This window comes from Papio anubis, chromosome 19, assembly GCF_008728515.1.
Source record: "Papio anubis isolate 15944 chromosome 19, Panubis1.0, whole genome shotgun sequence".
NCBI lineage: Eukaryota > Metazoa > Chordata > Mammalia > Primates > Cercopithecidae > Papio > Papio anubis.
Genome location: NC_044994.1, coordinates 26445404 through 26467173, shown reverse-complemented (window position 1 = coordinate 26467173; position 21770 = coordinate 26445404). Strand labels below are relative to the sequence as shown.

The 21770-nt window shown below is 35.2% G+C and overlaps 1 long non-coding RNA gene across 1 annotated transcript; it reads left to right on the top strand.

Annotated features, from left to right (window-relative positions):
- Positions 1-6927: 6927 nt before the first annotated feature.
- LOC103879662 lies at positions 6928-20667 on the top strand. The gene is made up of 3 exons (XR_640378.3): positions 6928-8041; positions 8646-8647; positions 20657-20667. It is a non-coding gene; the product is annotated as an uncharacterized LOC103879662 (long non-coding RNA).
- The last annotated feature ends 1103 nt before the right edge of the window (positions 20668-21770 follow it).

Below are 21770 nucleotides of genomic sequence, written 5' to 3'. Positions count from 1 at the left end.
ACGTCCATCTCACTATATTTCTATTGCCTAGCACAATTCCAGGCACAAAATAGACATATAGTAAGCACTTATTGAAAAAAGGTTGGAAGAAAGGAAAGAAGAAGGAAAGAAAACAAGGTGGAAGAAGGGAAAGGTAGGTAGGAAAGAAGGGATTACCCATTTCATCTAAACTATGAACCCTTTACAGCAGGCAGGATATATGCCTCATAGGAACTTCATCAAAGTGTAACTCATAGACTCTGTTAATTGATTTATAACACCCCTGGCATACTCCAGCCTAAGGCCTTTGTAGATGTTCTCAATGCTGGAAAGTTCTCCTTTCAGATATCCACAAGGCTATATATCCAAGGATATCCTTCACCTTTTTCTATATTTTACTCACATTTTGCCTACTTTTAGACTTGCATTGCTACCCATTCCACTCTCATTCCTAGCATGCCCTGTCATCTTTCTTCTCTTTCTTACATAGCACTGATTAGCCCCTAAAATACTGTATTCATTTTCTGTTGCTGCGTAGCAATTTATCACACTTCTAGCAAGTTAAAATAATAGCCATTTATTAGCATACATTCTGAAGCTCTGAAGTTCAGCATAGTATGGTTGAATGTTTTGCTTAGTGTCTCACAGAGCTAAAACCAAGGGATTGCCAGGGCTGAATTTTCGACCAGAGGCTCTAAGGAAAATCTGTTTTGGGGCTCAATTGAGTTGTTGGAAAACTCAGTTTCTTGCAGTTGCAGAAGTGATGTCCCCCTTTTCTTTCTGGCCGTCAGCCTGGGACTGTTTATTGCTCCTAGAGGATCCTTCAGATTCTTGCCATGTAGTCCTCCTCCACCTTCAGAGTCAGATAATAATTCCTCACATTGAATCTTTGTCACACTTTGAATCTTTCTCTGTTTCCGACTCTAAGATCCAGATTTAAAGAGTTCATGTGATTAGGTCAGGTCCACTCAGATAATCTCCCTGTCTTAAGTTCAACTCATTTAGGATCTTAATTACATTAAAAAATATTTTCCCAGATATGGTGACATAATCACAGGAGTGTTATGTTTCATCACATTCACAGGTTCTATCCCAACTCAAGGGCAGAGGATCACACAAGGACAAGGGTCTCGGTGACATCTTAAAATTCTTTCTAACACAAATACCATACAATTCCCTTGTTTATTTTTGTTTGGTGTCAGTCTCCCTTCTTCAGAATAAAAGCTTAATGAGACCTGAGATTTTTATGTGTTTTGTTCACTGATGTGTTTCAGTGGTACTTAAAATGGTGTCTGAACTATCATAGATGCTTAATAAATATTTCTTGAATGAGTGAATGTCTCAGATGGCTAAATATAAATTTTTGCCATAAAATTTGAAGGTATTTTGGAAAATCTTTGAAATGTGGAAATGAAGTTCTAATATCTAAGGGGATATGAGTTAAACTCACATATTTTTGTAATTTACTATATCTTAATCAATTCTTTGTGTGGTAGTCGTTTCTATTTATGCTCCCCTTTTGTCACCTTGAGCATGAAGCAGAGATAACCCTAGCTGACAAGGAAACAATTCAGAGTAGCTTTCATAAAATATTGGTGTCATGTTTTATCTTCTTTGATCATTTTTCTAGACCTTGAAAATCCAAGAGAAGTTGGCATGCTTTCTGTCTCTCTCTTTCTCTTTCTCTCTCTGCCTACCACCAGGACACTAGTAAGAAGTGATTTAACATGGCATTTATTCAGCTCACTTGGTTAGACTTGAACTCTAGTTGGCCTAATGAAGGAATTAGTTATGCATGGAGGGTGAAAGATCAAATTTATATATATTGCTCTAGCATAAAATAAAAACTGAACTTATAGTACGAGGTACTATTAGAATGAAAGGAATATATTAAGACATGCTGTTCTGGTAAAATAATACATTCTGCAAAAGGAATGGAATATATTAAGAAGCACATACCTAAATATAAAGCAGTTACATACCATTATAGAAACAAGACTTTCAAGAATGTGAATCAATTTCTCTATCACATGCTTGAGTCTTTTTTTACTCACAATTATTTTGAATTGTGATTTTGAATAGCACAAATGGAGTGACTTTCTAAAGTCATGTTGAGAATCAGTGATCCTAGATGCATTTAAACCTATGCATGTGTATTTCTGAAACATGGATTATGACTATATGATGATAGAGAATTAGTGGCTATATCACAATATTTAAATTCATTTGGTTTTAATTAAACTAAGCACATAAAGAGCAACAAAAATGCTTTAAAAATTCTGGAAACCCATTTCATTCAGATGAAATATTATAACAATGTATTTGGAAGAAGTGTGAGGGTGGTGATATTCATTAAAAATATAAATTTACATAGTCTTTGATGCAGCACATCTAAAACATTCTCTTATAAAAATTCAAGTGTAATGTGACTAAAGTAAATAGTAAGGCAAGAATATAGACTGTACCATAATATATAATAGAGAAAAAAATGAAAAATATCAAAATGCAATTCATTAAAGAATTAGATATGTAAATTGAGGGAGAGATAAAACAAAATATGACTCAACAGTCTAAAATTTGACTGTAGAGCTATATATATGGAAACAGAACTTTATCCATGTTTCTTGTTAAGAAAGATAACTTTCAAAAGGAAACCAGGTATAGTCCTAATTTTATAAAAACAAAAAGTAACTGTACGCATAAAGTTATTTTGCATAGGAACAAATTTTCAAGTAATATATTCTAAATATGCACCTAAGCACAAATAAGGAGGATGAATATTTCTACCTTTTATTTTGTGCATTTCTGTATTACTGAATACATTTGAGTAGGCATAATCTATGCTTCCAGCCACAATGAGTTAATGGGTATAGGATTTGCCCTCCCAGAAACAAGAGAAATAGATGGAATGCTGACACAATGTTTTTTAAACATTGGAAAAGAGAAAGCAAATGACTGATTATTTAACAAAGGGAAACAAATGAGGTTATGCCTACCACTTGGCCCTGGCTTACTGGTAGAGTTTTGACACCACAGTTTAAAAATGGGGAACCTGAGTTCAGCAGACTTACTGAACTGAGGAAACAAAGATAGGTGTTTAGAGAGGCAAAGGTTGCTGTGCCAGAACACCCCAAGATGAAGCTGCACAGAGAGACAGATCAGGATAATTGTAGGTAACAAACTGGAGAGAACCACACTACAATCAATGATATACAATAATTGAACTGCTGAGAACCAGTGATAGAGAAAAATTGTAAACATTTTAAAAATCAGCCGAAGGTAAATCATATTACCTCTCAAGCATAGTTTAAAGACTAGATCAATAACTACACAAGCACAACAAAAAGTCATACCTATAAGACATTAATGGAGATAAATGGAATTTAAAAATTCTAAATGCGAAAAACATAGGAAAAAGGAAAAAAAAAGCCCCACAAATAGAAGAAATAGAAAACACATAAGATACTAGATTTTAATTGCATAAGTATATTACATTACATGTAAAGGTGTAAAATTTATAATTAAAAGGCAGAGAAGATGGAGTTGAAAATAAGCAAGTCCCAACTATAAACTATATATAAGAGCACAATTTTAAATATAAAGATTCATAGGTTAATAGTAAAAAGATAGAAAAGATTTACCACAACAATATTAATTAAAGGAAAGCTGAAATATTTATATTGCTATTAGACAAACTAGACTTTGGAGAAAGGAATCAAAATGAGGGATAAAAAGAGACATTATATATATAAAGACCTCAATTTACCAATAAGACATAAAAAGCTTAAGTGTGTATTCACCCACTAACAGATCTTCAAAATTCATACAGAAAAGTCTTATACATTGAATTGAGCAAGAAATAGAAAATTCCATAGTAATAAGTAAAGGCTTCAACAGTCCTTTGTCAGTAAGTTGTAGCACAAATAAACAGAAAATCCCTACAGTTATTAAACAACTCAAACAGCTGGACCAAATTGATATTTATGGAACACTTTACTCAATAGTAGCAGAATACACATTCATTTCAAATGCGTGTGGAATACCATATGGTCTACATGATAGACCATAGTGTGGGTCATAAAACAAATCTGAACAAATTTAAAAGGATTTAAAACAAAATATGTTCTCTGATGACAATGGGATTAGATTAAAAAATCAACAACATAAAGGATGTCCATCAAATCCTCCAATATTGGGAAATTAAACAACATACTTCTGAATCAATAAATCAGAGAAGAAATCACAGGGGAAAGGATACTTTGAAGTGATTGAGATTGGAAGTGTAACTGTGGTAGCCATGGGAGTGTGCCTCTTGGAACAGCTTTTAAAAGAAAACTATTGAGAACTGCGAAGAATCTGAGTTTTTACCGTGCTTTCAACTTAACAAGTTAGTTAAATAAGTTGTTAATTTAACAAGTTGTGTTAAAGTTAAGAAACGTAACACAGTTTCTTAAATGCTAGATTAGAGACAGAGTACTTTATTACCCATGGCTTAGCAAACAACATGAGAATCAGCATATTTACATCAGTTCCCCTTGTTCTCAAGTCCCATGAGCGTGTCAATAATTGCTGTATCAATAACTGCTGAACATAGTCTGGATCATTCTTACCCAATATGAAACTCTTCTAATTACTTTGATGAGTAATGTTTACTCTGGGACTCCCTATCAGCTTTGCTATGATACTCAGAATTTTCGTTCAGTACGAGGCTTTTTCCATCCAATCATTTTTCCCCTCACTCTTTTCACTTTTCTCCATCATATTCTGAAGGTTCCCCACACCTGTTCCTGTTTCCTTCTCCTTTTTATTGCTTACAGGTGTTTTTCCCAAGGAAGTTATTAGGTATCAAATTCTGTATTGACATCTGCTTCTTAGGAATCTAAACTGACAGCAAATACTGGTAAAGGTCTGAGAAAATACACAATAAGATTGAGTTTTGCGACTGGATCACCCACTCTCTAGCTGCAATGTGGTGCACAAATAATCTCTAACGAGAGGTGATGATGCCTTCATTCTTAAGAATTTAGTGGTGGTGACCAAGGAAAATGTCCTCAGCCAGCATCACTAACTGGGAGGTTGTAGGAATGCCTGATCCATAGGTAAGGAATCCTACATATTGTAATATGTAAATAGATGACTCATTTCATAGTGAAGGAGGTATAAGATTCAGATTAATTTAAAAAATATAACATGCAACACCATCCAGAAGAAGTTTGTCCAATGGAGCATTAAAATGGTCTGTGGAGTCATGAATGAGGCACAAGCTCCAAAGCAATACGCTGCAATGATGGGGTGTCATCCTTTTCTTCACAATACATGCTCTACATCAGAGACTCCTATGGCTCTGTGTTTCCAATAGGAAGAATTTATGGGTCTAGAAACCAAGGAATTGAAGCCAGATTAACTTCACTTACCACTTCCAATGACCCATTTGGAAAGCTTTGTGTCTTACATTGACACAACTCTAGGATCTGCTTGGTTAAAGGTCCTGGTCTACAAAGAGGATGTCCTCTTGATAGGGAACATAGCATGGATATATCTGAACTGTAAGCCACAGATATTGCCTTGCCACTTTTGTCTCCTTGTTTCCAAAAACCAAATGTCAAGAAGTCAGCATGTTGACAGGGGTAATTGACCCTGATTAGCAGGAGGAGTAAGGCTGCTTTTACAGTGGGGAACAAGGGCTACATGTGGAACCAAGGTGATCCATTTAGGTCCCTTTTGGTATTCCTTGTCCAGTTGTAAATGTGAGTAAACACATACAGTGACTCCTAAGAAGCTGATGATTTTCTTGTAAATTAGACCCCTCAGGAGTGAGGGTTAGGGTAAGCTACTGTTAGGTAGATGGAGTGCCCTGGTGAGTAAGCTATAAAGATCTGTAGAAGTTGGGGTGGATAAGCTACTAAGATCTTCAGAAGTGATAGCTAAGGGTGAGGGCACTTTTAATGAATAGATAGTGGAGAAAGACAGTGAACATCTTGTGATCTGGAGACCAAATGGAGTGATGGGGACTGGAATTTGTCTTAGTTTCCCTTTCGTAAGTTTTCTCTCAGAGGGAAAGAACCACAGAAATTGTGGAGAAGTTGCTTGCTGAAAATAAATGAAGAAATGGATCATTGTGGCAGAAAAGATGAACTGTGGCAGCCGTGGGAGTATGCTGGTTAGATTCTCCCACAAGAGAAAACTTGCTGAAGAGTGTGATTAGGTAACATCTTTGGAATCTCTGGCAGCACTAATTTCGAAGGCCTTGCTCTTCTTGTGCTGTTTCTTGGCTATTACTGAACATGGTGGGGATATAGAGTTAGGCCATCTTGCTTAATGAAAGTTCCTCTAATAGACAGTATTTTCACTGAGGCTATTCAGTGGCCTTGATAAGATTGCTATAGAGCTCTATTACAGTTTTATATTCTTTCTAACCAATTTATCTTCCTTCCTTCTCTCCTTTCACACGTACCACATAGGCATTTTAGTCTGAAGTTTTGCGAAACGTATCTGCCTCCGAAACATATCTGCCCCTCAATAAATTTCTTGAACACGTAACCTTATTTTTAAAACTGCTTTTGGGGAACCTGAGATAATACAACTTATCAAACATTGTGGTATGCAGATAAAGCAATTCTTAGAGGAAAACTCACAGCATTATACACCTATGTCATAAAAAAGTCTAAAATCAGTTATTTAAACTTCTACCTTAAGAAACTAGAATAAAGCAGACTTATCAAAGTAAGAAGAAGGAAAGAAATAATAAAAACTCCAAAATTAATAAATTGGGAAATATACAAAACAATATAAGAAAATCAGTGAAACCAAAAGCTTTGAAAAAAATAAATAAAATTGATAAGCTGCTAGTCAGGAAAAAAAAAAAAGATACAGTTACCAACATATGGAATGAAAGAAGAAACATCAATACAAATGATGTTTAAGATGCTACAAAACACTTAAATATAACAAGGAAATAATCTCAGCAATACGTGGTAATAAACAAATCAGATGTGATGGAACAATTACTGAAATACAGAAACTACTAAAGCTCACTCATAAAAAAATTTAATCTGAAAAACTATATTTAGTAAAGAAACTTAATTACTCAAAATTTTCCTACAAAAAACCTTATGGCTCAGATGCCTTTGCTTGTGAATTCTACCAAACATTTAGGAAAAAGTAATACAAATTGACACAGATTTCCTCAGGAAATAAAATACCTGTGAACTATTTTTACTTAATTTTATGAGGACAGCATTGCCCTGATACAAAATTAGAAAAAAAGACCTTGTAGAAGGAGAAAACTCCATACCATTATCCTTCATGAGAATAGATGCAAAATTCCTTAACACAAATGTATCTAGCTACTTGAATCCAGCGATATGTAACAAGGATAATACATTATGACCAAGTGAGATTTTTCCCAGGAATGTAAGATTGGTTTAATATTCAAAAAGCAACCATAATTCATGATATCAACAGACCACATGATCATCTCAATAGGTAAATAAAATATATTTGACAAAATTCAACATCTGTTCCTGATGAACACTCTTAGAAAACTAGGAATATAAGGGAACTTACTCAAACTGATAAAGGGTATCTATGGAAAATCTATATCTAATAACATTCTTAATGGTGAAAGACTGAATGGTCTCTTTTAAAGATTAAGAACAAAGTATGGCTGTCTGTTCTCATCACTTATTTTCAGCATTTTACTGAGGTTCTAGCCAATGTAATAAGGCAAGACAAATACATGAGGAAAATAATTGCAAAGGAAGAAGTAAAAACTGTCTTTGACAGTAAAAACTGCCTTTTTTTTCAGTGACATTCTAATTTTTATAACCTAAAATGCCAATAAAATTTGGGGGTGGTGGCTAAAATTGAACTATGCCAAATTTTTGCTGCCTCTATCTTGTTTTCTGTCAACAGGTAGTTTGAAATGGCTATTTTTAAAGACAAACCACAGTGCAGATACAACTAATTTCACTGAAGATAATCCAACAAATGTGAGTTCTTTTCAAACCAGACAACATCAAGCTATCTGCACATATAAAACATATTATCCTTTGTGCAGGAGGTGAGTGTTATGGAAAATGAAAACACATATTATCCTGCAAAGTCAAACAGTCATGAAAATACTACAATTAATTTGAAAAATAGCCTGATCACTAAGCATGGAGGAAATTACATATAAAAATATGAAATAAACCAGGGTAGTACTATTTTCTTCCCTCAGAGTTATCCACATAATTTAAACATTAGTTTTGGTAGATAAGTTTGTTCATTTTTTTTTTTCTTTTAATCTCGGAAATAGAATGTAACTGCCGTATTTCTTAAATTTTATTTTTGTAAATAAAAAAAAGAAAGGAAATATAAACATAGCCATGACTGTTTGGTTCATAATTCAGCTTTTAAATGTAGATTGTGTAAAACTACAATGAAATACTAGGCAAATATAGATAATGACTTTTAAATCACAGAGGTAATTCTGGCTTGTGAAGCTTCAATTCTCAGATTGGCTTTATAATAATTGCGGTTTAAAAGTTCTGTTCTACAAAATTGTAATAGAAATAAGGCAGCTGTTAAAATCTTGAATGCAAAATTATGTATTTTGACACCAAATATTTTCTGTCTGGGAACTTTATTACAAAAGGTCCAGAAAAAATGTTGCCTTAACAAAGTGGTCAGTAAAATTCCTGTGAAAATATTTCATATCCTAAGCATTGTAAAGAAATTTTGTCCTAATCCTTACCTTACAACTAGTAAATAGCCTGCAGTTTTTTACTATAATTTTTTCTCTCTCTCTCTCTCTTTTTTTTTTTTCTTTAATGGAGTCTAGCTCTCTGTCACCCCAGGCTGGAGTGCAGTGGCATGATCTCGGCTCACTGCAACCCCCGCCTCCTGGGTTCAAGCGATTCTCATGCCTCAGCCTCCCTAGTAGCTGGGATTATAGGCACATGGCCACCATGCCCGGCTAATTCTTGTAGTTTTAGTAGAGACAGGATTTTACCATGTTGGCCAGGCTGGTCTCAAACTCCTGACCTCAAGTGATCCACCCACCTTGGCCTCCCAAAGTGCTGGGTTTACAGGCGTGAGCCACCACACCCAGCCTACTATAATTTTCATATTCAGACTTTCACTGCCCATGTTTGAGAGAGTGAGTTAACTACAACTACACAGTTCTTTCCTACTATTTTGAAGAAGGACGTTTAAATAAAGTTCTCTTTTTCTCACCATTTTAGTTGGGACAACCACTGCCTGGGTACCTATCCATGTTTATCCAATAATCTCCATTATTATGCATAATATTGTGAAATAAACAAGACAGGAAAATCAGGATATTTTCTAGTTTCATCTCTGTCATTAACTCACTTTGTGCCTGTGAATATTTCAGTCTGCAGGGGGCCTCAGTTATCAGTAGACTGTAAATAATGATAGCCCATATTGCTCAGGTATTAAGGATGTGAAAATTATTTAATTTATTTAAACATATTATTAAATGGGAAATTTGTCATTTAAACTTGATTGACAACATTTGTAGTTTGGTAACATCCGTAGCTTCTATGTCCTATGTCAGGAAATTTATCTTAACAATACAGATAGAGTATTAGAAGCAGCACGGTTCTAAGAACTGTGAAATCTTACTAGCTGTGAAATCTCAAGCAGGTTACTCAAAACTTGTCAAGTAAATTTACAAAATGAAATCAATGTCATTTTGTGGAGTTTTGGGTATTAGAGTTAATATATAATATACCTAGTGCATATGCTTAATGTAGGTGCAGTTATTATTAGATCATATGTACTGCAAGAGGGCATTTCAGAGCTGGAAATGGAATGATAAATATCTACATCATCACTTCATACTGAACGCTGCCTCATAGAGGCAACGTGTGGGAATTTTACCTCCTCATGGTAATATCTGAATAACTTGTACAAGTCAACTGCTTTATTTCTGTATCTGTAAAAACATATAATAATAATAATATCATCTTCCAAGGGATTTGAAGGGAAGATAGATATATAGATGTAGATATATAGATATATATAGATAGATATGTAGATATCTATATCTACATATATGGATATAGATATCCATAGAATTATGTGTCCTAGCACTGTTTGATACGTAGTAAATGACTGATAAATACGTAATTCTTTTCTTAGTAATTATTGGCAGTATATATATTTTTTTGTTTTGCTACTTGCCTATTACACTAGCTTACATACATTCATTTTTATGTTTCCTACATAAGATTGCTGATATGCTCCATAGTTTTTCTTACCATTTTTAGTCACAAGAACAAATTTCATCTCAGCAATTTAAATACGTCCTCCAGTATAATAAGCAAAACATTAAAGTCACTCAACTTGAAGTTTCACCTCTTCCCTGCTCAGTCCTTGGGGCCTGCAGTGATGGCAGGGAGCAGGAGTTTCTTCTTGTTCCTTTTTTTTCCTTCTTTGATCCTAGTTTCATAGATGTCCTCTGTCTACTAGGCAGCATTTTTGATCCCACTAGGATTAAGCTCAAGGAAAGAAGCATTAGGGGAGAAAGCACCATGTTGCATGGCCCTTGGCTGTTTCTTTGGGGGCTGATGCACAATTGCTGACTCTTTTTTCTCATGAGTGCATTTTTAAAACTTTTTGTTTTTTGTAGATCTTTCAATGGTGTTCCTGGTCCAGGGGAATGTCTCTGTTATAAATGGCCATTTTTTGCTCTCCCTCCACCTGCTGTTGTTCTGGCTTTCCAGTCCACACAGATGATCCCTATTGGGATTCCTTTGTTCTCCAGAAAAGTAACCCTGTTGAGCAGAATTCCTTTTATTTTACAATGGCCTCCCTCGGGTTTGTGTTTTCCCAAAGATTAGGTTGGCCCAAGAGAAAATTCATGCTTCCTTGCCCCATTTTTTTTTTTTTGGTTAAGGTACTTACTGTTTCCTTCTACTTTTTTGTTTTCCTTGCTGACTTCAGGCCAAAATTCCATGGGACACTTATCAGGTTCTCTGAGTGATCGATCTCCTTGAAGCCTCTCTGGCAGTTAATGTTTATGATACCCCTGTAGGGAATGGTTGAGGGTGGAAGATACATGCAGCCCACCAACAAGTATCCCCAAACTCACTTTCTCTTGGACTCCTTATTTTCTAGGCTCTTCTTACCTTAGCTTGTAGTGAGAGGAAAGATTTTAGCATTTCAAGGATTTTCTCCAAAGGTGGTCTCTTCTTCCCTGTTAAACAAAGAGGGGAGTGATCTAAAGTTGGCAGAGCCAGTTTCACAGTTGAGTAGTACGTTTTGCATGTAATCTCTCACTCTAAGATCTAAAAAATATTTGGTGTCAATTGTATGGTTCTTAGACTTCGAGATCTCAGCATAAGGCAGAGTAATCTCATTTAAACATTTGTTAGAGATATTGAATATTGCAACTGAAAGTTGGTTGCCTCATGCCCGGGCATATAATAGTTCTTTATTTAAAAGAAACACAATGCTAACATCTAGAAAATATAGAAAGCATTAAAGAGTAATTTAAAACTTTACAATTTGGTTTCACCAAAAAATTCTGAAGCTGGAATTGTATTGTACTATCACATCATTATTAACTAGTATACTTATAGTTATAAGAGAGTATAATTCACAGATTGATTAAATACCTTAGTGTTTATAAATGAATGTTTGCATGGGATGAAGAATGAGAAGAAACAGATAAATATGACTTTCTTTAATTAATTCAGAGTCTGAAGTTGTATGATCAGTCCATAAAACTGTTTTAATGATAGAAAGTAACTCTCTTTTATTACATAGAATTAGTTTAAAAAATTATAACAATGTTAAAAAGTCTTCTTTGACATGAAAAGACATTACAGATTTTTCCCTAATGTAGACATGATTATAGAAACACTATACTTACTTATATAAAATATATTTCTCAAAGGATGAATTTATTTGGAAAACTGGCCAACCAAGCAACCAACCAGATCTTTTAGATCTTTTTCGGTCTATAAACAGTTGAACATATTCAATGTTCCAAGTACTACCAAAGTGGACAAAGAAGACGTGAACCTACACCCATGTAGCTCACAATTTAGTCAAGGATGGTAGGAGCAAACCTGATCAAATGATTGCTAGAGGTCCCAAAGACATTGCTGAGGGTAGCAATAGGGGTGTAGGAGCCTGAATATCATTATGGCTATATATTAGAATTTGGGGTAAGGAAAAGGGGTCATCCATGGAAAAGAGTAAAGCTGAATGGCCGAAGTGAGACTAGATCATGCAGTCTTTTAGGGAGTTTGGACCTGATCCTAGGGACAATAGTAAGTAAATTAAGAATTTTAAATTAGATAATAACCTTATGTGTCTTGACTTCCTTTATAGATTATAAATCCCTTAGTGGCAGAATTCAGTTTCCTGTGCTTTCAATGATATAAACATTTAGTCCAGTGTTTTATACATAGTAGGGGGCTAAATATGCTCATTACTAATGAGAAGGAAAACGTGTTCCTGGAACATTAGTTTTATGAGAGCACATAACTTAAAGTAATCCCCTAAGAGCTACTGAATATCAGGTTAAAGAGGAGATAATGTATACTTTTAAAAACATTTAAGTAGGCTGGGCGTGGTAGTTTACACTTTGAATCCCAACACTTGGGGAGGCTGAGGCAGGAGGATTGCTTGAGGCCTGAGGGTTGAAATCAGCCTGGGCAATATAGTGAGAGAAAAAATATATGTCTTAGCGGGGCATGGTGGTGCATGCCTGTAATCCTAGCTACTCAAGAGGCTGAGGTGGGAGGATTACTTGAGTCCAAGAGTTTGAGGCTGCAGTGCACTTCAGTTCAACCTGGGCAACAGAGGGAGACCTTGACTTAAAAAAAAAAAAAAGGAAATAAAGTTTAAGTATTTAAGTGTTAGTTTCTCTGTATGTAGCACTGGGAAAAATTTAAATGGCATTAATTAAAAATTAAGTTTTCATTAAAGATGGTTGTTACCAAAATACCAGGTGTTCAGAGTAGGTTCTGCTATTAAGTGCACAGAAAGCTAATCACTGTAACAACCAGTATTGCCCGGGAAGAAGACCTATTTGGGTGCTACAGCCAAGGAGATGGGAGATCAGTCTCAACTCCTTCTCCCTGTCTGACTGAAATTAAGGGGTTTTGTAGCAAAAATGTAACTAGATGCAGAAAAGAGGAATTAAGGAGTGATAAGGAAGAGGAATTGGTCAACAGGAAGCAGGTGATTGAATTAGCAATAATGATGGGTAAGAGGTTTGGCTCTTTATTTTTTAGATGCAATGGTCTGGTAAGTTTCAGCTCCTTGATACTATCTGGGCAGCCTGATGATTAGTTTCCAGAGAAAGGAACTCAGATAAAACAGTTGTAAATTTCTCAAGTTTGAAGACTGGGAGGGTCGCTTTTTATATTTATTCAAAATGAACCATGAACATCAGTTCTATGGGAAAACTGAGCAGGTTTCATAGTCAAACCTAAATTTTTATTCTCTACTTCAGCATATCTACTTGCTATGCAACTTTGGGCCTCAGTTTTCCACCCATGAAGCCAAGTTGTAAAAATCAGACAGCAAAATAAGTGTGATAAAATGCCTGATTTAATAAATAATAGTGAGATTCCATACACATATTTCTGTTTCATGACCTAAAAAATGTTTTTGCACTCACAGTGAAATTTATTTAAATAATTGAAAAAATTCTATTAGCTTTATTACAAATGAGAAATCCTAACTCATAATTTTTTTCCTAAAAGTTGATGTTAATTTATTTTTTTCATTGTCAGTAAGTAGTAAAGTGTTGAATAAACCCAATGTACAAGTAATCTATGGTAGAAAAAAAATGAATTCAGCTCCTAGGGTATGAGGGAGAAAGACACAAGGTTATGTGGAAAGATTTTGTTCTGAATAAAAGCTTAGTCGGTAAAAGAACTCACTGATTTAAGTGGCTAAACTCAGGGTTCCTTTGGAAAAATAGCAGTGCATTGAAATTTTGTTTTGAGACCTTTTGGTAGAGAAAATTTTAAATTATTTCCTGTAATTAACAAATTTTATGTGCTAATACTTTAACATTATCAGTGAAAATCAAGGTAGAAAATAGATTGTATGTGTATTTCTTCCAAAATTAAAATAACAATTAAATACAGTTTTATGCTTGGGGAAAAAAGAGATATTCCAAATTCCTCTGCCACTTACAATGCATAGTTACATAAAAAACATAATCTAATCCTATCTTATTCTAAACAAAAGCTTTAGAAAAATATTCTTAGTGAATACAAACACATACAGGCTTCATTTATCATTTGACTCTGTGACTGTCCAAGAGATGCTATCATGACCATTATTAGGAGATGCCCTTCCACAATTTCTTCTCTTTAAAATGTTGGGGTTCCAGATGGAAGACTAAAAGATAATATAGGAGTAATGATGGATGAAGGCAGAAATAATGGAAGAGCAACAAATGCAATATATAGCTGGAATACACATTCTCATTGTTCCTGCCTTAGAAATTCAGGTTCATCCTTAGATGTCAGCTCAAGATGATCTCCTCAGAGAAGTCTTCCCTAAACCCCTGTTGTGGATTAAATTATGTCCCCCCAAAAAGATAGTTGAAAGATATTTGGAGACATAATGATACACAAGGAGGAAGGCCATATGTTAATTCAGGAAGAGACCAGAGTGATGGAGCTACAAGCCAAGGAATGTCAAGGATTGCTGGCAACCACCAGAAGCTAGAAAGAGGCAGAGACGGAGTTTTCCTTAGAGCCTTCACAGAGAATATGGTCCTGCCAACACCTGGATTTCAGACTTTTAGTTTCCAGAACTGTCAGAGAATAAATTTCTGCTGTTTTCAGTATGTGGATGTTTGTTATGGCAGCCCTAGTAAGCTAATTTACCCCAGACTAGATGTATTTCACTTTTATAAACCTCCATGAGATTTTGTTCCTCTTCTTTACAGCCCTTTCAAAATTAAGATGAATGTATTAATGTGTGATTAGTTTTAAATATCTTCTTGCTTGCTAGAATGTAAGAAGAATATTCTGTGAACAGGTACCAGACAGGTTTTGTTTACTCCCTGTATCTTCGGTACTACTACATTCCCTGGAATAAATAGGTACTCAATAAACATTTGTTAAGTGCAGAAATGAATTTCTACTCTGTTTCTTCTTAAATACAGATACATAATAACTCCATGTAATACTGAAATCAAATCTGTCAGTTCCTATGTCAGTAAGAAATCTTTTGGTTGCATGGAATAGAAAACAAAATCAAAAAGCTAAAATACACAAATGAACTAAATATACATTGGCTTTACATCTTAAAAATCCAGTAGTACAACTAGCTCTGGATGAAACTTTACTCAGCTGTTTAAACAATATTACTAACATCTGGATTATCTCTCTCTGTTCTGCCTTCACTTATGCCAGCTTTATCCTTAGGAACTACATGGTGATTCCCCTGCTGGTCAAAAAACAACTAAGTCTTTGCCAAAAAAACTGTTAGAACTGATAAACAAATTCAGTAAAGTTGCAGAATACAATATCAACATACAAAAATCAGTAACATTTCTATATTTAAATAATTAACTATCTGAAAAAGATATTAAGAAAACAATCCCATTTACAATCGTAACACAAATTTAAATATTTAGATACAAATTTGACCAAGAACGTAAAAGACCTGTACACTGAAAACTATAAAACACTGGCAAAAGAAACTGAAGAAAACACAAATAAATGGAAAGATAACCCTTGTTCATGAATTGGAAGAATTCATAATGTGAAAGTGTCCATACTATTCAAAGCAATTCACACATTGAATGTAATCCCTATAAAAATTTCAATATTATTTTTCAAAGAAATAGAAAAAAATTCTTAAGTTCACATGGAACCACAAAATACCTCAAATAGACAAAAAAGTCTTGGGCAGAAAACCCCAAAACTGGAGGTATCACATTTTCTGATATCAAAACATAACGCAATTGTTATTTAAAAACCATGGTGTTTGTATACAAACAGACATCAACTGAAGCAGCAGGAAGAAAACCCAAAAACAAGCCCCTGCATTCTTAGTCTATTGATTTTTCACAATAGCACAAGAACATACAATGGAAAAAGAGAGTTTCTTCAATAAATGGTGTTGGGAAAACTGAATATTGACATGCAAAAAAAATTAGACCCTTGTATATGAAAATCAACTCAATATGGGTTAAAGACTCAAGTAAAAGACCTCAGATTATAAAACTATTAGAAGAAAACATAGGGGAAAAGCTCCACAGCATTGACCTGAACAATAATTTTTGAGATATGATCCCAAAAGGACAGGTAACAAAAACAAAAATAGATGAATTGGATGACATCAAACTAAAAATCTTCTGCACAGCGAAGGAAACAATGAACAAAATGAAGAAATAGCCTACAGCATGGGAGAAATACTTGCAAACCATGCATATGATAAGGGACTAATATCTAAAATATAAAAGGAACAACTCGAAAAACTCAATAGCAAGAAAACCACTTAATTAAAAAATTAGAAAAGCTCGAACAGGTATTCCTCAAAAGAAGGCATACAGATGGTGAAGAAGTACATGAAAAAATGTTCAGCATTACTAATCATTAGGGAAATTCAAAATAAAACCACAATTAAATATCACTGAGGTAAGTGTTAGAGAGGATGTGGAGAAAAAGGGACTCTTGCACAGTGTTGATGGGAATGTGAATTGGTATAGCCATGATGGAAAATGGTATAGAGGTTCCTGAAAAAACTAAAAACAGTACTACCATATGATCCAGCAATTCCACTTTTGGGTGTGTATCCAAAGGAACTGAAATAAGTTATGTCGGGGATATCTGCACTCCCACGTTCATCTGCACTCCCACGTTCATTGCAGCACTATTCACAATAGCCAAGATACGAAATCAACGCAAGTGCCCACCAACAGATGAATGGATAAATAAAATGTGAGATATATATATATATATATATATATATATATATATATATATATATATATATATATACACGTCACACAAAGGAATATGATATATATAATACTATATATACACACATACGGTACTATATATACACACACATATACTATATATACACACACAAAAACAAACGGAATACTATTCTATATATATATATACTATACTACACACACACACACAATGGAATACTACTCAGCCTTTAAAAGGGGGGAAATCCTGTCATTTGTGAAAATATGGGTAAATCTGGAGGACACTATATTAAGTAAAATAAGCCAGTCACAAAAAGACAAATACCACATGATCTCACTTACATGTGAAATCTAATAAAATTGAACCATAGAAATAGAGTAGACTAGTGGTTGCTGGAGGCTGGGGTAGAGGAGTGTGGTGGGAAGAAAGGGAATGAGAGTTGCTGGTGAAAGGGTACAATGTTTCAGATAGGAAGGAGGGATAGGGTGACTACAGTCAATAACAATGTATTGTATATTTCAAAATAGCCAAGAGTAAATTTCAAATGTATCACCATAAAAAAAGATAGGTGAGCTGGTGGCTATTTTAATTAGCTTGATTTAACCATTTCACATTGTAGACATATATCAAAACATCATATTCTACCCCTACACCTAAGGCATCCCCAAGCCTCACACACTTACATCTTACCTAAAAGAACAAAGATCAGTGATCATGGCTATGCACATCATAGACTTTTTTTCTCTTTATTGGTCCAAAATTGGACAAGTCTGCATTTGTGAACAAATCAGAGGGCTTAATTCAAAGGCTGGAGATGGGATTCATCTTACACCCAACTACAGGCTGAGGACTTGAGTAAACTCCTTATGGAAAATCTGAGTAACATTGGTGAGAAATAGGAATGGATCCTGAGGTGACAACCAATGAATATCTACATTGGTTACAATAAAATATCCTCAGGTTGAAAATATTTGGCTTATTCATGAGGAATCTTGTGCAATAAACTAGATGAATTAGTTTTAAAATGTATAACCATATTTGAATGAACGAATGCCAAGTCAATTTTCTAGATGTGGTTTTAGGATTCCAACTGAATTAATTTAAACTATCATTCTTATTACATTTTACATATGTATTAAGAGTAGAATGATGTAATTTTTATTGCTAATATTTATTCACCTCTCTTAGCCTGCTTAGAATACAATCATGAACCTAGCAGTTGATAAATCGTTATTATAGTCATAAGATAATTCAGACTCAAATTTAGTACACATTCTTCAAATGACTCATAAACATAATTCCATCATTTAAATTAAATTTACAAATATTACAGACATTAAAGTGATATAGAAAATGTTAATAAACCTGAGAAGTAAAGCATAATCTACATTTTCTTTATGTACATGACAATGCATTGCTTAACAACGATACTTTAGTAGGAAAGTTAGTCTGTAAAATAGATTATTTGACCCAGATGTGAACCTGGGAAAATTTTGATTTATACAAAGATTGTAGTAGACAGTTATCTTAGGCCCATGATAGGCACTGATATACAAAACTATAATAATAGTAGATAACATTTGGTGACTACTTATAAATATATACAAAATACAAATTCAGCTTGAGTGACAGTGATACACAGAATGTTGCAATCTACTCAGAAATGTTCATCAATTTATGCTTTATTATGTGGAATCACTGTCTGCATGTCTTTTAAAAAGTGGACAGGCAGAACATATATATATATGCAACATTCTTCTAGGGGGAGAAAGAAATACTAATTTAGCAGGCTTCAGTACTCTGTCTCTGAAGAGAGTTTCTCTATAGTGGGGAATTGATAGAGTTTCCTACAATCTGAGTGAAATATTTTTCAAGAACATCCAATGATCTTTTATTTTATGCTCATTAAATAGATTTTTCTGATTCACTTCCTGAACGTCTGATTTATAGGAAAAGATTTGCCCTGGCTAATGGGCTGAGGTATCGGTGTACACTCTAATTTAAATTAGTAAACCGGCATTCTGGTTTCAACAGTGTCTTGTGGGCTTGACAAATTTGTCTTATCAGTTCAGGGAGAATTGATGAAACTGAACTCTTGGAGCAGTCCACATAGAACAAAACATGGTACCGTGGTGGCCGCTTCACTGTGTGGACCCTAATCATCCCCTGCTTCCTTCTTCAGTTACATGTATTGGGATAATTAATGCAAGGAAGGGTAACAGAAGAAGTATAATTGTCATTTTAGAAAGAAAATGAGAGTGGACATAACACTTTATAAATAAGCTTAAACAAAAAGTGTTCAGAGTTCCTAGTCAAGAAACTCCACTAGAGCTAGATAAATAAAGCAGAGTAGCTATAACCTATCTATGAGGGAATTAACTGTAATGGGTCTTATCTGAAAACATGTACAGGAAATCTTCACTGTTGTCCATAGGTGCTTGTAAACCACAACTTGAAGCAAAATGATGTTTAATGAAACCAGTTTTACCATAGGCTAATTGACATAAGAGTTAAGTTGCTACTGCATATTTCTGGTCACAGAAAACCTCACTACACTTCTAAATAAAGGTTCCAAGCACTTATATTAAACATTGAAATAAATGTGAGCTATATATACATTTAAGAAAGATTAATCAAAACGAGTAACATAATTATTTACCTAATTTTTGGTGAATCAGGAATGAAGGGAGTTGTAGTGGTGATGGGTTAAGTCAAGGAATAAATGTTTGCCAAGCAAAAATTGTCAGAGCACCCCCTTACCACCATGCAGTTCAAAAACAGTCATAAAAATGGTGGGCTCCCAGTCAGGGACTTACAGATAAAACCTCCTTATTCCTGGGACAGAGCACCTGGGGGAAGGGGTGGCTGTGGGTACAGCTTCAGCAGACTTAAACGTCCCTGTGTGATGGCTCTGAAGAGAGCAGCAAACCTCCCAGCACAGTGTTGGAATTCTGAAGAGAGCAGTGGACCTCCCAGCACAGTGTTTGAGCTCTGCTATGGGTCCCTGACCCTCGTGTATCCTGACTGGGAGACACCTCCCAGGAGGGGCCAACAGACACCTCATACAGGAGAGCTCTGGCTGGCATCTGGCAGGTGCCCCTCTGGGACGAAGCTTGCAGAGGAAAGAACAGGCAGCAATCTTTGCTGTTCTGCAGCCTCTGCTGGTGATACCCAGCCAAACAGGGTCAGGAGTGAACCTCCAGTATACTCCAGCAGACCTTCAGCAGAGGGGTCTGACTGTTAGAAGGAAAACTAACAAACAGAAAGAAATAGTACGTCCACTCAAAGACCCCATCTGAAGGTCACCAACATCAAAGACCAAAGATAGATAAATCCAGAAAGATGGGGAGAAACCAGCGCAAAAAGGCTGAAAATTCTAAAACCAGAATGCCTTTTCTCCTCCAAAGGATCACAACTCCTCTCCTTACCAGGAAGGGAACGAAACTGGACAGAGAACGGGTTTGATGAATTGACAGATATAGGCTTCAGAAGGTGGGCAATAACAAACTCCTCTGAGCTAAAGGAGCATGTTCTAACCCAATGCGAGGAAGCTAAGAACATTGAAAAAAGGTTAGAGGAATTGCTAACTAGAATAACCAGTGTAGAGAAGAACATAAATGAACTGATGGAGCTGAAAAACACAGCACAAGAACTTCCATGAAGAATACACAAGTGTCAATAGCTGAATTGATCAAGTGGAAGAAAGGATATCAGTGATTGAAGATCAACTTAATGATATAAAGAGAAAAGGCAAGATAGAGAAAAAAAGAATAAAAAGGAATGAACAAAACCTCCAAGAAATATGGGACTATGAGACAAGACCAAACCTATGTTTGACTGGTGTACCTGAAAGTGATGGGGAGAATGGAACCAAATTGGAAAACACTCTTCCGGGTATTATCCAGGAGAACTTCCACAATCTAACAAGACAGGCCAACATTCAAATTCAGGAAATACAGAGAACACCACAAAGATACTCCTCAAGAAGAGCAACCCCAAGACACATAATTGTCAGATTCACCAAGGTTGAAATGAAGGAAAAAATGTTAAGAGCAGCCAGAGAGAAAGGTTGGGTTACCCATAAAGGGAAGCCCATCAGACTAATACCCATAAAGGGAAGCCCATCAGACTAGCAGGGGATCTCTCAGCAGAAACCCTACAAGCCAGAAGAGAGTAGGGGCCAATATTTAACATTCTTAAAGAAAAGAATTTTCAATCCAGAATTCTGTATCCAGCCATACTAAGCTTCATAAGTGAAGGAAAAATAAAATCCTTGACAGACAAGAAAATGCTGAGAGATTTTGTCACCACCTGGCCTGTCTTACAAGAGCTCCTGAAGGAAGCATTAAACATGGGAAGGAACAACCAGTACAGCCACTGCAAAAACATACCAAATTGTAAAGAACATTGACGCTATGAGGAAACTGCTTCAACTAAAGGACAAAACAACTAGCTAACATAATAATGACAGGATCAAATTCACACATAACAATATTAACCTTAAATGTAAATGGGCTAAATGCCCCAACTAAAAGACATAGACTGGCAAACTGGATAAAGAGTCAAGACCCATCAGTGTGCTGATTTCAGGAGACCCATCTCACAGGCAAAGACACACATAGGCTCAAAATAAAGGGATGGAGGAAAATCTACCAAGCAAATGGAAAGAAAAAAAAAAAAAAAGCAGGGGTTCCAGTCCTAATCTCTGATAAAACAGACTTTAAACCAACAAAGATCAAAAGAGACAAGGGCATTACATAATGGTGGTAATGGGATCAATGCAGCAAAAAGAGCAAACTATCCTAAATATATGTGCACCCAATCCCAATACGGGAACACCCAGATTCATAAAGCAAG